Consider the following 12916-nt stretch of genomic DNA (forward strand, 5'->3'; position numbering starts at 1 on the left):
TATCAGCATTATCCTTAATTTATCAGCATGAGTGGTTAGGTTAGGGTAGTGGTGTTTAACGTCCCGTCGACAACGAGGTCATTAGAGACGGAGCGCAAGCTCGGGTTAGGGAAGGATGGGGAAGGAAATCGGCCGTGCGCTTTCAAAGGAACCATCCCGGTATTCGCCTGAAACGATTTAGGGAAATCACGGAAAACCTAAATCAGAATGGCCGGAGACGGGATTGAACCGTCGTCCTCCCGAATGCGAGTCCAGTGTGCTAACCACTGCGCCACCTCGCCCGGTGCATGAGTGTAGAAATGCGTAAACAAGAGCAAAACATTGAACAAACTGATTCTTTAGACCAAGTTCAGTCAGAAGATCAAATAAAGGTTACAGACTTGACAGAAGGCCTCAGTTAAAAAAGGTTAACAAATTTTAAAAAAATGTAGGATCCAACGAGATGCTTACTTCCACCATAAAACGGGACATAACAATTTTATTAATGCGCTAAGAGGATATTTTGCGTGAGAATTAAGAATGACTCGTCAAACTACATTTTTAGATTTTAGGAAGCAGTCTACGTCACAATAACATTGGTTTACATTGTTGCAGTGAATAATACTATTCTGTAATATGATTTGTTTTATTGTTTAACATTTAATAAATGTTTTTCTCGTAATTACATCGTTTTCTGTAAACTCTGGTCCCAGTTGAACACAATTTGCATGTAGGCCTATTTATACGCAAAATTGGACCCTGACTTGCGCGAATTTGCCTTATTGCGGTATCGTTCGGTCCACCTAGTCCGAGGTATTAATGTATTGCTAAAGTGAGTGTATTCCAAAGTGTATTAGATAAGTAAGGCTTTCAGTAATCTGCTAAAAACGAATGTTCTTAATCGAGCTCGTCATTACCCACTTCTTCGAACTATCAGTAAATGAAATAAATACATCGTAAACTCCTTGAAGTGGAGAGTTGATGTTCTAAGACACGAGCAACGTGTTACTTTCAGCCACATACGTCTCGCGTAATGACCACTAACAGATAATGATAGAAACTGCAGTTCATATGGAGGCTTAGCGATTGTTGTCCTTCCCGTGGATGATTCGTGAATGGGACAGGGTATGGGGAAAAAGATTGAAGTACCTTCCGCCAAACATCGTAAGATGGCTAGTGAAGTGCAAATGTAGATGTAGATGTAGGCGCTGTAATCTGACGCCAATTGAGCAAGGACGTTCGTTGGCTTCAACCAGGGACAGCCAGCGTAAATCCCTGAGATTACGGACATCGGACAGGGTTATGTAAACTGGTTCCGGAACTGGAAATCGCTCGCTTTAAGTGTGAATGGAAATTACGTCGGAGTGTTTGTTACAGTTAGGTACGTGTCGCCCGGAATGTCTGGACCATTTTAAGGTCGCACTTCAATGTCAGCACGAGGACAAACCGGTTCCGTATGCATATGATATTATGATTAATCGTTATGACCTTCCGCTGCAGAATTTAATAAGACCTAGGATTCTTTCAAGCAGTAACAGTTTTTCGCTTTGCAGCTCAGGTGAAATATATCTGTTTGTGGGGTGTATCCTGAGGCTGGTTTTAGACATGTGTATTGTCCACAGAATTTAACATAGGGGGCCGACAAATGTGACATAAACAACACTGCTTCAGACGAAACGCGTTTTCTTTGTTTAATAAATATGCCATTTGAATAGCTAGTGGTTGGTAAGCTTACTAAAAATCAAGTTCAGTCTTATGCCAACAGTTACTGAAGTAAAATTAAGCCTCAGATATACGCAAGGAAGACAGCAGTGTGATAGCTGTCCGTTAGACTCAACCGCAAGTACACCAGATATTATTCGGCATCAAATGCTGATACAGTATAAATCTGATACGCGGGAGTCGACAGTGAGAGTCGTTTCTAGGTTATCTGGTTAAGCGCATGTTCCCCGAAGAGTCGTGGGGAGCTAGTTCATATCAAATTGTAAATGATAATATGATGCGCATTGGTGTTATTTCACGTGTGTCCAAGATTTCCGTTGTGTTCTTCCCATTTCCAGTAGTATCAATGAACAACTACCCGTATACAGATCAGCGGCTTACAGTCCGACTGTCGACAGTCACGAAATGTGGCAGGACAGACAGCAACAACGATGAACGGTAAGTAGGCAGACGGTTGGTACAAGTTTTTGTAGGGGCAATCAAAATTAAAATTGCATTGTTTCCTATTGCGTAGTACTATGTGCCCGAAAACAGTCTTGAGTAGTGATCGAGCCGTCTGGCACACTGAATGCTGAAGAGGCCCAGAATTATTTCCAGACTTGTGGAACAAATAGGGAGATTTAACCTACGATTCTTGAAAATTTTGATGGGACTGGATCCATAGCCATTATGTTATTTTTTAGTATATTCAGTCTACTTGCAATTGTAATTTCTACATTCTCCCATTTTCAAGCATAAAGGGAAGTAAAGGCTCACTACACACAGTTAAGACGTGACACGCAGTACCATGGTTTCCAGCAGCCTGAACAGATTACAACAGGCCACCACGGTGGCTGCACGAACTTTTATATATATACTGTAGATGAAGCTACTGTTGGAATGTTATTTATGTGCTCGCCATATGACTCATTGTCACTCATTGTGTGGGAGCACGCGTATACTTATGCCATCATACGTATTTGCTTTCAGACTGCTGGAAACCGTGTTCGAACATGTCACTACTTAGTAGGGGTAGAGGTGGGGGAGAGGGACGAGTGAGAGGGGTGTGGGTTGGAGTTTTTTTTTTTTTTTTTTTTTTTTTCCAAGTCTTGTGTTGCTTATATAAAGTCTGGAGTTGCTGATTATCAGGCATCAGTAAAGTTGTTTCGCCCATACACAACTTTCAATAGTTCGCAAGTGTGTTGCCATGGATGGATGTCTAATACTGCAGAGAACTTTCCGGGTTTCCAGGCTACCGCAGCGGTTTTGGAAGTGCGCACATGATTCCTACGCAGAGGCCGTATAGTAAGCCGTGGATCCAGTAACTAGCTGGAGGTGGTGCTCAATGAGAAAGCGGACTAGGCAATATTCAATTTGCAGACATTAAATTCCCTTTGTTTCCGTGGAAAATTGAGTGTGGTATTAGTGTAAACTGCAGGAAGTTGCCAAGGAGTTAGGTGCAGGTAGAGTGTGAACTGTTGGCTGTGTACATATTCTAGTTCAGCTGTTTTATCTCGGAACCCTTGTGGAATTGATTAGATAGCTAAATGCCTTTAATTATTGAATTTGGGCTGGATATAAGTTTATCCCGGTCAAGCGCGTCAAAGCGGAGGAAGAGGATATTGGTGTTTAACGCCCCGTCGACAACTATGTCATTTGTGACGGACAGCAAGCCTGGATTAGGAAATGATGGGGAAGGAAATCGGCCGTGTCCTTTGCAAAGAAACCAACCCTGCATTTACCTGAAGCGATTTAGGGCAATCACGTAAAACGTAAATCAGGATGGCCGGACTGGGGTTTGAACCGTCGTCCTCCCGAATGTGAATCCTTTATGCTAACCATTGCTCCACCTGACTCGGTGCCCCTTATTTAGACAGATTTTAATAGTGTAATGGTGCTGATAATTAATTCAAGCCCTCCAATAACTGTTGCCGTGTAAATGTGCGCGCCACACATCGCTGAAGGTGAGATTCCAATACGGCGGCTGTCATGACGCAAGCCATGCGGCAGTACCCGTGCGCTTGTCGAGCGGCACTCCTTTCGTGTAAATGAATGCCGGTTCGGTCGCGTAACCGAAGACTTGCTCTCAGTTGCGTTGAAGTGCTGTTGCGCGCGTGCATGGATGTGGTTTGTGTCGCCACAGGCGCCGCACTCATTTATGGTATCCAGTAGTAACACACTCAATTTCAGTGATTCACTTAAGCAATAAGGAGATCGTTGCTGTTCAGTATTTTTCCCCGATTGCATCTTGAGGCTGACTCTCCGTGCAAGTGCACTGTTTATGATGACGAGCTACATACCAGCCAGAGGGTTGTACAGCTGCGGCCCCCGGAATTCATCTGCTCCGATTCACTCAAATTATTACTCGTACAAGCCATACAATGCGATTAACCAGCAAGGAAACCTCTTCAGTCCATACAGGAACCACACCGTCGTCTACAACACCTGAGGAAGAGTGTGATATTCTCCTGGGCACCGAGGAAAGCGATAATTACGGGCAATGAACTGGCAGTCAGAGCAGCCAACGAAGCCTGTAAAGTGACAGATCATTATAGTCCTCTCGGCTGCTGTACCCTGCATATCAAAACAGCACGATGATGCTTCATTGCAGGTGGTCGCGGATTGATTAAAGTAGCCCAGCTGATTTCAGTTACTGGAAACCTGTTGACTCGTTCCCAGAGAGTGCACAGCGCTTCGCTGCACTGTTTTCCCATCGACAGAGAAGATTCACCAGTGTATAGTGCTTCTGGTTACATTTATCTCTAAGACCAGATTGCACTAGAAAGGCTTGCCCATAATTTGAATATTAACTTGCAATTTTTTTGAGCGATAGCACAATGTCACAATGTCCCAAAAGTTTAATACGTTTTTAATTGGTCTACTCAACTAGGGAAACAAACGAAAAAAATGCAAATAACAACATTTAAAAGCATCGAGAACAAAAGACTGGTAGATCAAGTTGAGGGCAAAGTTAAACCGATTTAGCTAGACCTCAGATCGGCAGATTATCGCTGTCTTCAGGTGCCCGGCAGCCAAACAACAGAACTAGGGAGAGAATGAATTATTTTCTTGTGATTTCGACGTGCTGGTAACTACCCTCTCTGATCAATCACTGACTTGCCTCGACATTAATCGACTCAAACCCTTTCGATCTAACCCTGGTAGCCAAGTTTTTGACAATCGGGAAAGCCCCTAAGTAGCAGCACAATGATGAAAAGCTAAACTCTGCCTCCGAAAATAATAATACCGCACAAGTCACAGCACAGTTGCCACTCACAAACGCTATAATCACTGCCACAAAACCTTTCTCTTAAAATTACAAAAACTGTTCCGCACTATTTCGAGTGTTAAACGAAATGTACTAATGAACATACCCGCAAGTTGGCAGTTGTGCAGGATTTAGTCATCAATTAGTGGCTTTAGCTGGGTATAGCCTACCTGGTAAAAGGTGTGAACTACGAGGGTTGCCCAGGAAGTAATGCATTGCATTTTTTTTCTCATCCGAAAACAATGCTACGAATGTAAAACGTTACGTATGTATTTGAAGTCTCCCTAGTGAGCTCACCAAGTTTACGCCACTTCCGACAGATAGCGTAGCTGCATGACAGTTTCAAAACGGCGACTGTAGGTGATATACGTTACAAGCAACGTGATGTCATTGAATTTCTCACTGCAGAGGAAGAAACTGTGGGGAATATTCACAAACGCTCGTGCGAAGTCTATGGAGCTCCTGCTGACGACAGAAGTACAGTTAGTCCCCGGACACGGAAGGTGAGGCCATCAGGAGGCGGTTCGGTGGAGCTCCACGATCTGCAGCGGTCGGGGAGACCATCCACGGCTGTCACGGCTGTCACAACTGACACATCTGACCTAGCCCCCTCGGACTTCCACTTGTTTGGGCCATTGAAGGATGCCATGCATGGAAGACATTTTGAGGACGATGAGGAGGTGATTCACACAATGAAGCACTGGCTCCGCCACCAGGACAAGGATTGGTACCGACAGGGCAAACACGTCCTTGTTTCGCGCTGGAGGAAGTCCACGGAACGGAATGGAGATTACGTGTAAAAGTGGGGTGTGTAGATAAAACACCTTTCTTTCGTTTGCGTATTTCTCATTATGTTCAATAAAGAATTGTAGAAGAAAAAATGCGGAGCATTAGTTTCTGGGCAAGCCTCATATTTTCTTCGCCGAACTCAAACCTATATCATACCTAGAGGCGGTGATACACGGTATCAACATGCTATCTCCTGGGGGACGGTGAGGGGGAGGGTGTAGGGTGTGGTGGGGTGGACACACATTACTCTATTTCCAGTATGGTGATCGATCGATAATAATGTCTGCTACGGACGTAAGTCAGGACTAATTATGATAAAAGATTTCTGGGTATGTAATATAACTGTCAGTAAAATAAGCCGACGAATAGTCCGTGGATGGAGTCTAATAATTTGAAGAAGCCCATTGCTCACAACAATCTCGCTAACTACACTACTGGCCATTATAATTGCTACACCACGAAGATGACGTGCTACAGATGCGAAATTTAACCGACAGGAAGAGGATGCTGTGATATGCAAATGATTAGCTTTTCAGAGCATTCACACAAGGTTGGCGCCGGTGGCGGCACCTACAACGTGCTGACATGAGGAAAGTTTCCAAACGATTTCTCATACACAAACAGCAGTTGACCGGCGTTTCCTGGTGAAACGTTGTTGTGATGCCTCGTGTAAGGAGGAGAAATGCGTACCATCACGTTTCCGACTTTGATAAAGGTCGGATTGTAGCCTATCGCGATTGCGGTTTATCGTATCGAGACATTGCTGCTCGCGTTTTCGAGACCCAATGAAAGTTAGCACAATATAGAGTCGGTGGGTCCAGGAGGGCAATATGGAATGCCGTGCTGGATCCCAACGGCCTCGTATCACTAGCAGTCGAGATGATAGGCATCTTATCCGCATGGGTGTAACGGATCGTGCAGACACGTCTCGATCCCTGAGTCTACATATGGGGACGTTTGTAAGACAACAACCATGTGCACGGACAGTTCGAGGACGTTTGCAGCAGCATGGACTGTCAGCTCGGAGACCATGGCTGCGGTTACCCCTGACGCTGCATCACAGACAGAAGCCCCTGCGATGGTGTACTCAACGATAAACCTCGGTGCACGAATGGCAAAACGTCATTTTTTCTAATGAATCCAGGTTCTGTTTGCAGCATCATGATGGTCGCATCCGTGTTTGGCGACATCACCGTGAACGCACATTGGAAGCGTGTATTTGTTATCGCCATACTGGCGTATCACCCTATGTGTTCGTATGGGGTGCCATTGGTTACACGGCTCGGTCAGCTCTTGTTTGCATTGACGGCACTTTGAACAGTGGACGTTACATTTCAGATGTGTTGCGACCCGTTGCTCTACCCTTCATTCGATCCCTGCGAAACCCTACATTTCAGCAGGATAATGCACGACCGCATGTTGCAGGTCCTGTACGGGCCTTTCTGGATACAGAAAATGTTCGACTGCTGCCCTGGACAGCACATTCTTCCGATCTCGCACCAACAGGAAACGTCTGGTCAATGGTGGCCCAGCAACTGGGTCGTCACAATACGCCAGTCACTACTGTTGATGAACTGTGGTATCGTGCTGAAGCTGCATGGGCAGCTGTACCTACCTATACACCCCATCCAAGCTCTGTTTGACTCAATGCACAGGCGTATCAAGGCCGTTATTACGACCAGTGGTGGTTGTTCAGGGTACTGACTTGTCAGGATCTATGCAACCAAATTGCGTGAAAATGTAATCACATGTCAGTTCTAGTCTAATATATTTGTCCAATGAATACGCGTTTATCATCTGCATTTCTTCTTGGTGTAGCAATTTAAATGGCCAGTAGTGTATATCCATAAAACGTATGTTAACTGACACTGTGCGCAGAAGTCTATGTGATTTGAGTCAGGGCTACGTCCATTAGTGAGTTAGTTATTTTAGTAACTACATTGAGAAGTCATGGGATAGCGATATGCACATATAAGGAAGGCGGTAGTATCGGGTACACAAAGTATAGGAGGGCAGTGCATTGGTGAAGCTGTCGTTTGTACTCTAGTGATTTATGTGAGAAAGTGTCCGACGTGCTTATGGTCGCGCGACGGGAATTAATAAATCTCTAACGCGGAATGGCTGTTGGAACTAGGCGCAGGGGACGTTACACTTCTGAAATTGTTAGGGAATTCAATATTCCGAGATCCGCAGTGTCAAGTATGTGGCGAAAATACCACATTTCAGTCATTACCCATCACCATGGGCAACCAAGTGGCTGGCGGGCTTCACAAATGACCGAGATCAGCGGCGTTTGCGTAGATTTGTCAGAGCTAAATGAGAAGCAACATGGCGTCAAATAACCGCAGAAATCAATGTGGGACGTAGGACGAACGTATTCGTTAGGACAGGGCGGCGAAATCTGGCGTTAATGGGCTATGGCAGCAGACGATCGACACGAGTGCCCTCGCTAAGATAACGACGTCGCATGCAGCTCTAGTGTAATCGTGACCGTATCGGTTGGACAATAGACGACTGGAAAACCGTGGCTGGTCAAATAAGTCTCTATTTCAGTTGGTAAGAGCTGATGGTAGGGTTCTAGTGGGGAGCAGCCCCCACGAATCCATGGACACAAGCCCTGTGCATGCTGGTGGTGGCTCCTTAATGGTGTGGTTTGTGTTTATAGGAACGTAATGGGTCCTGTGGACCCACTGAACCGATAATTGACTCGAAATGATTATGTTCGGCCACTTGGAGACCATCTGCAGCCATTCATGGACTTAATGTTCCCAAACAAGGATGGAATTTTCTTGGATGACAATGGTCCGTGTCGCCGGGACTCAATTGTTCGCAATTGGTTTGAAGAACATTCAGGATATTTGGAGGGAATGATTTGTCCATCCAGATCACTCGACATGAATCCCGTCGAACGTCTATGGGACATAATCGAGGGGTCAGTTCATGCACAGAAGCCTGCATCGGCAAAAATTTGCAATTATGGACGGTTATAGAGGTAGCAGGGCTCAGTATATCTGCAGTAGAATTCCAGCGACTTGTTGAGTCCATTCTACGTCGAGTTGCTGGACTATGCCGGGCTACAGGAGGTCCGACACGATATTAAGAGGTATCCCATGCCTTTTCATTTCGTTTCCTCCTCCCATGTGTGGTTCACGATATTTGTCAGCAGTGTAGTTTTCGGTTTGTAGTTGTGAAAATGATTCTTAATCGTACTGTTGGACACTCTCTTTGCACCCTGGAGAAGTCTTTCTTTCAAATGAGTCTAATTTTTCAACACTTGAGGCAATAAATCTTTCATGGTGCTTTTCGTCGACTGACTTGGGTGTATTCACTTAACTCTTCGTAATACTTCCATGAGTCACCTGATCTCATTGCCCTTTAGCTTCATCTGATGGTTGAATTTAGAGACTTCTGCAGAATATCTGCGCTTCAGCTAAGTGTCGCTGTTTTCTGTACTTGGCGCCTGAGAAGTGGAACTCTCTTTTAGCTAACAGCTGTGGCGAATTCTGGCAACTTGCCGCGACGTTGCCTCTGCTGTAGATGAGTGGTTTCTCGTTTTGTTTATGCTATCTCTAAGATGACTCGATTAGCGACTGAGTTACTCATGCTGTGATTGATTTCTGATGTCCTGGAAGCAAAGCAAAACAAAAAAAGAAAGATTCAAATGGCTCTGACCACTATGGGACTTAGCATCTGAGGTCATCAGTCCCCTAGAACTTAGAACTACTTAAACCTAACTAACCTAAGGACATCACACACATCCATGCCCGAGGCAGGATTCGAACCTGCGACCGTAGTGGTCTCGCGGTTCCAGACTGAAACGCCTAGAATCCCTCGGCCACACCCGCCGGCGGAAGCAAAGCAAACACGATTGATTTGGAACAAGTGAACAGTTAGAAAAATTCACTACACGTCAGATACTGTGGTCAGGCGAATACAGGGTTATCAATAAAAAATCAAATAGAGGTAATGCAGGAGTAGGTTTAATAATGAATAAAAAAATAGGAGTGCAGGTAAGCTACTACAAACAGCATAGTGAACGCAAGATAGACACGAAGCCCATCCATGCCTACTACAGTAGTACAAGTTTACATGCCAACTAGCTCTGCAGAGGATGAAGAAATTGATGAAATGTATGATGAGATAAAAGAAATTATTCAGGTAGTGAAAGGAGACGAAAATTTAATAGTCATGGGTGACTGGAAATCGAGAGTAGGAAAAGGGAGAGAAGTAGTAGGTGAATATGGGTTGGGGTTAAGAAATGAAAGAGGAAGCCGTCTGGTAGAATTTTGCACAGAGTATAACTTAATCATAGCTAACACTTGGTTCAAGAATCATAAAAGAAGGTTGTATACATGGAAGAATCCTGGAGATACTAGCAGGTATCAGATAGATTATATAATGGTAAGACAGAGATTTAGGAACGAGGTATTAAATTGTAAGACATTTCCAGGGGCAGATGTGGACTCTGACCACAATTTATTGGTTATGACCTGTAGATTAAAACTGAGGAAACTGCAAAAAGGTGGGAATTTAAGGAGATGGGACCTGGATAAACTGAAAGAACCAGAGGTTGTACAGAGTTTCAAGGAGAGCATAAGGGAACAATTGACAGGAATGGGGGAAAGAAATACAGTAGAAGAAGAATGGGTAGCTCTGAGGGATGAAGTAGTGAAGGCAGCAGAGGATCAAGTAGGTAAAAAGGCGAGGGCTAATAGAAATCCTTGGGTAACAGAAGAAATATTGAATTTAATTGATGAAAGGAGAAAATATAAAAATGCAGTAAATGAAGCAGACAAAAAGGAATACAAACGTCTCAAAAATGAGATCGACAGGAAGTGCAAAATGGCTAAGCAGGGATGGCTAGATGACAAATGTAAGGCTGTAGAAGCTTACCTCACTAGAGGCAAGATAGATACTGCCTACAGAAAAATTAAAGAGACCTTTGGAGAAAAGAGAGCCACTTGTATGAATATCAAGAGCTCAGATGGAAACCCAGTTTTAAGCAAAGAGGCGAATGCAGAAAGGTGGAAGGAGTATATAGAGGGTCTATACAAGGGCTATGTACTTGAGGACAATATTATAGAAATGGAAGAGGATGTAGATGAAGATGAAATGGGAGATATTATACTGCGTGAAGAGTTTGACAGAGCATTGAAAGACCTGTGTCGAAACAAGGCCCCGGGAGTAGACAACATTCCATTAGAACTACTGACGGCCTTGGGAGAGCCAGTCCTCACAAACCTCTACCATCTGGTGAGCAAGACGTATGAGACAGGCGGAATACCCTCAGACTTCAAGAAGAATATAATAATTCCAATCTCAAAGAAAGCAGGTGTTGACAGATGTGAAAATTACCGAACTATCAGTTTAATAAGTCACAGCTGCAAAATAATAACGCGAATTCTTTACAGACGAATGGAAAAACTGGTAGAAGCCGACCTCGGGGAAGATCAGTTTGGATTCCGTAGAAATGTTGGAACACGTGAGGCAATACTGACCTTACGACTTATCTTAGAAGCTAGATTAAGGAAAGGCAAACCTACGTTTCTAGCATTTGTAGACTTAGAGAAAGCTTTTGACAATGTTGACTGGAATACTCTCTTTCAAATTCTAAAGGTGGCAGGGTAAAATAGAGTGAGCGAAAGGCTATTTACAATTTGTACAGAAACCAGATGGCAGTTATAAGAGTCGAGGGGCACGAAAGGGAAGCAGTGGTTGGGAAGGGAGTGAGACAAGGTTGTAGCCTCTCCCCGATGTTATTCAATCTGTATATTGAGCAAGCAGTAAAGGAAACAAAAGAAAAGTTCGGAGTAGGCATTAAAATCCATGGAGAAGAAATAAAAACTTTGAGGTTCGCCGATGACATTGTAATTCTGTCAGAGACAGCAAACGATTTGGAAGAGCAGTTGAACGGAATGGACAGTGTCTTGAAAGGAGGATATATGATGAACATCAACAAAAGCAAAACGAGGATAATGGAATGTAGTCGAATTAAGTCGGGGGATGCTGAAGGAATTAGATTAGGAAATGAGACACTTAATGTAGTAAAGGAGTTTTGCTCTTTGGGGAGCAAAATAACTGATGATGGTCAAAGTAGAGAGGATATAAAATGTAGACTGGCAATGGCAAGGAAAGCATTTCTGAAGAAGAGAAATTTGTTAACATCGAGTACAGATTTAAGTGTCAGGAAGTCGTTTCTGAAAGTATTTGTATGGAGTGTAGCCATGTATGGAAGTGAAACATGGACGATAAATAGTTTGGACAAGAAGAGAATAGAAGCTTTCGAAATGTGGTGCTACAGAAGAATGCTGAAGATTAGATGGGTAGATCACATAACTAATGAGGAGGTATTGAATAGGGTTGGGGAGAAGAGAAGTTTGTGGCGCAACTTGACTAGAAGAAGGGATCGGTTGGTAGGACATGTTCTGAGGCATCAAGGGATCACAAATTTAGCATTGGAGGGCAGTGTGGAGGGTAAAAATCGTAGAGGAAGACCAAGAGATGTATACACTAAGCAGATTCAGAAGGATGTAGGTTGCAGTAAGTACTGGGAGATGAAGAAGCTTGCACAGGCTAGAGTACCATGGAGAGCTGCATCAAACCAGTCTCAGGACTGAAGACCACAACAACAACAAGCATCGTTGTACCACTCACAGACGAAATCTTATTTCGTCGGCAATAAGGGAGATGATTATCAATATGAACAACTATAACTGTTAATTTGAACAACACAGCCTGCTACGTAATTAAGCTGTTGCTTTAAAAAAAAGCTAGGCACATAAATAGCACTCAATGGAATGGCGACAGGGAAGGCATCCGGCCACCCCTTAACCTGGCCATAGCAAATTTGTTTATAACTGTACTGACCCTGCGCCGAAGCCAGAGAATGGCATGAAGAAAAAGAAGAAAATAATATAGTAAATGTGCCAGAGTGGCTTCTAGTAGAAATATCAATTGAGAAAGATGATATTTATCAGTAGGCATGATTAGCACCCACAGGTTATAATGGGGCATAACAGATAGTGGAGTGCTACGCTGCGTAAACGGTACTTTTTGCCTGTGTATAGTTTTACTTTCGGCGGACCTATGTATAATGTGCTGTATATTCTGCACTATAATGTAGACGTGTCATGAGTGCTAAACTCGTAATGAAACAAAATTTATAACCAAAAAATTTTT

At 43.8% G+C, this 12916-nt stretch overlaps 1 non-coding gene across 1 annotated transcript; it reads right to left on the bottom strand.

Annotated features, from left to right (window-relative positions):
• Positions 1–208: 208 nt before the first annotated feature.
• Trnaa-cgc lies at positions 209–281 on the bottom strand. The gene has a single exon. It is a non-coding gene; the product is annotated as a tRNA-Ala (tRNA).
• Positions 282–12916: the final 12635 nt, after the last annotated feature.

This window comes from Schistocerca piceifrons, unplaced genomic scaffold, assembly GCF_021461385.2.
Source record: "Schistocerca piceifrons isolate TAMUIC-IGC-003096 unplaced genomic scaffold, iqSchPice1.1 HiC_scaffold_866, whole genome shotgun sequence".
Classification (NCBI taxonomy): Eukaryota; Metazoa; Arthropoda; class Insecta; order Orthoptera; family Acrididae; genus Schistocerca; species Schistocerca piceifrons.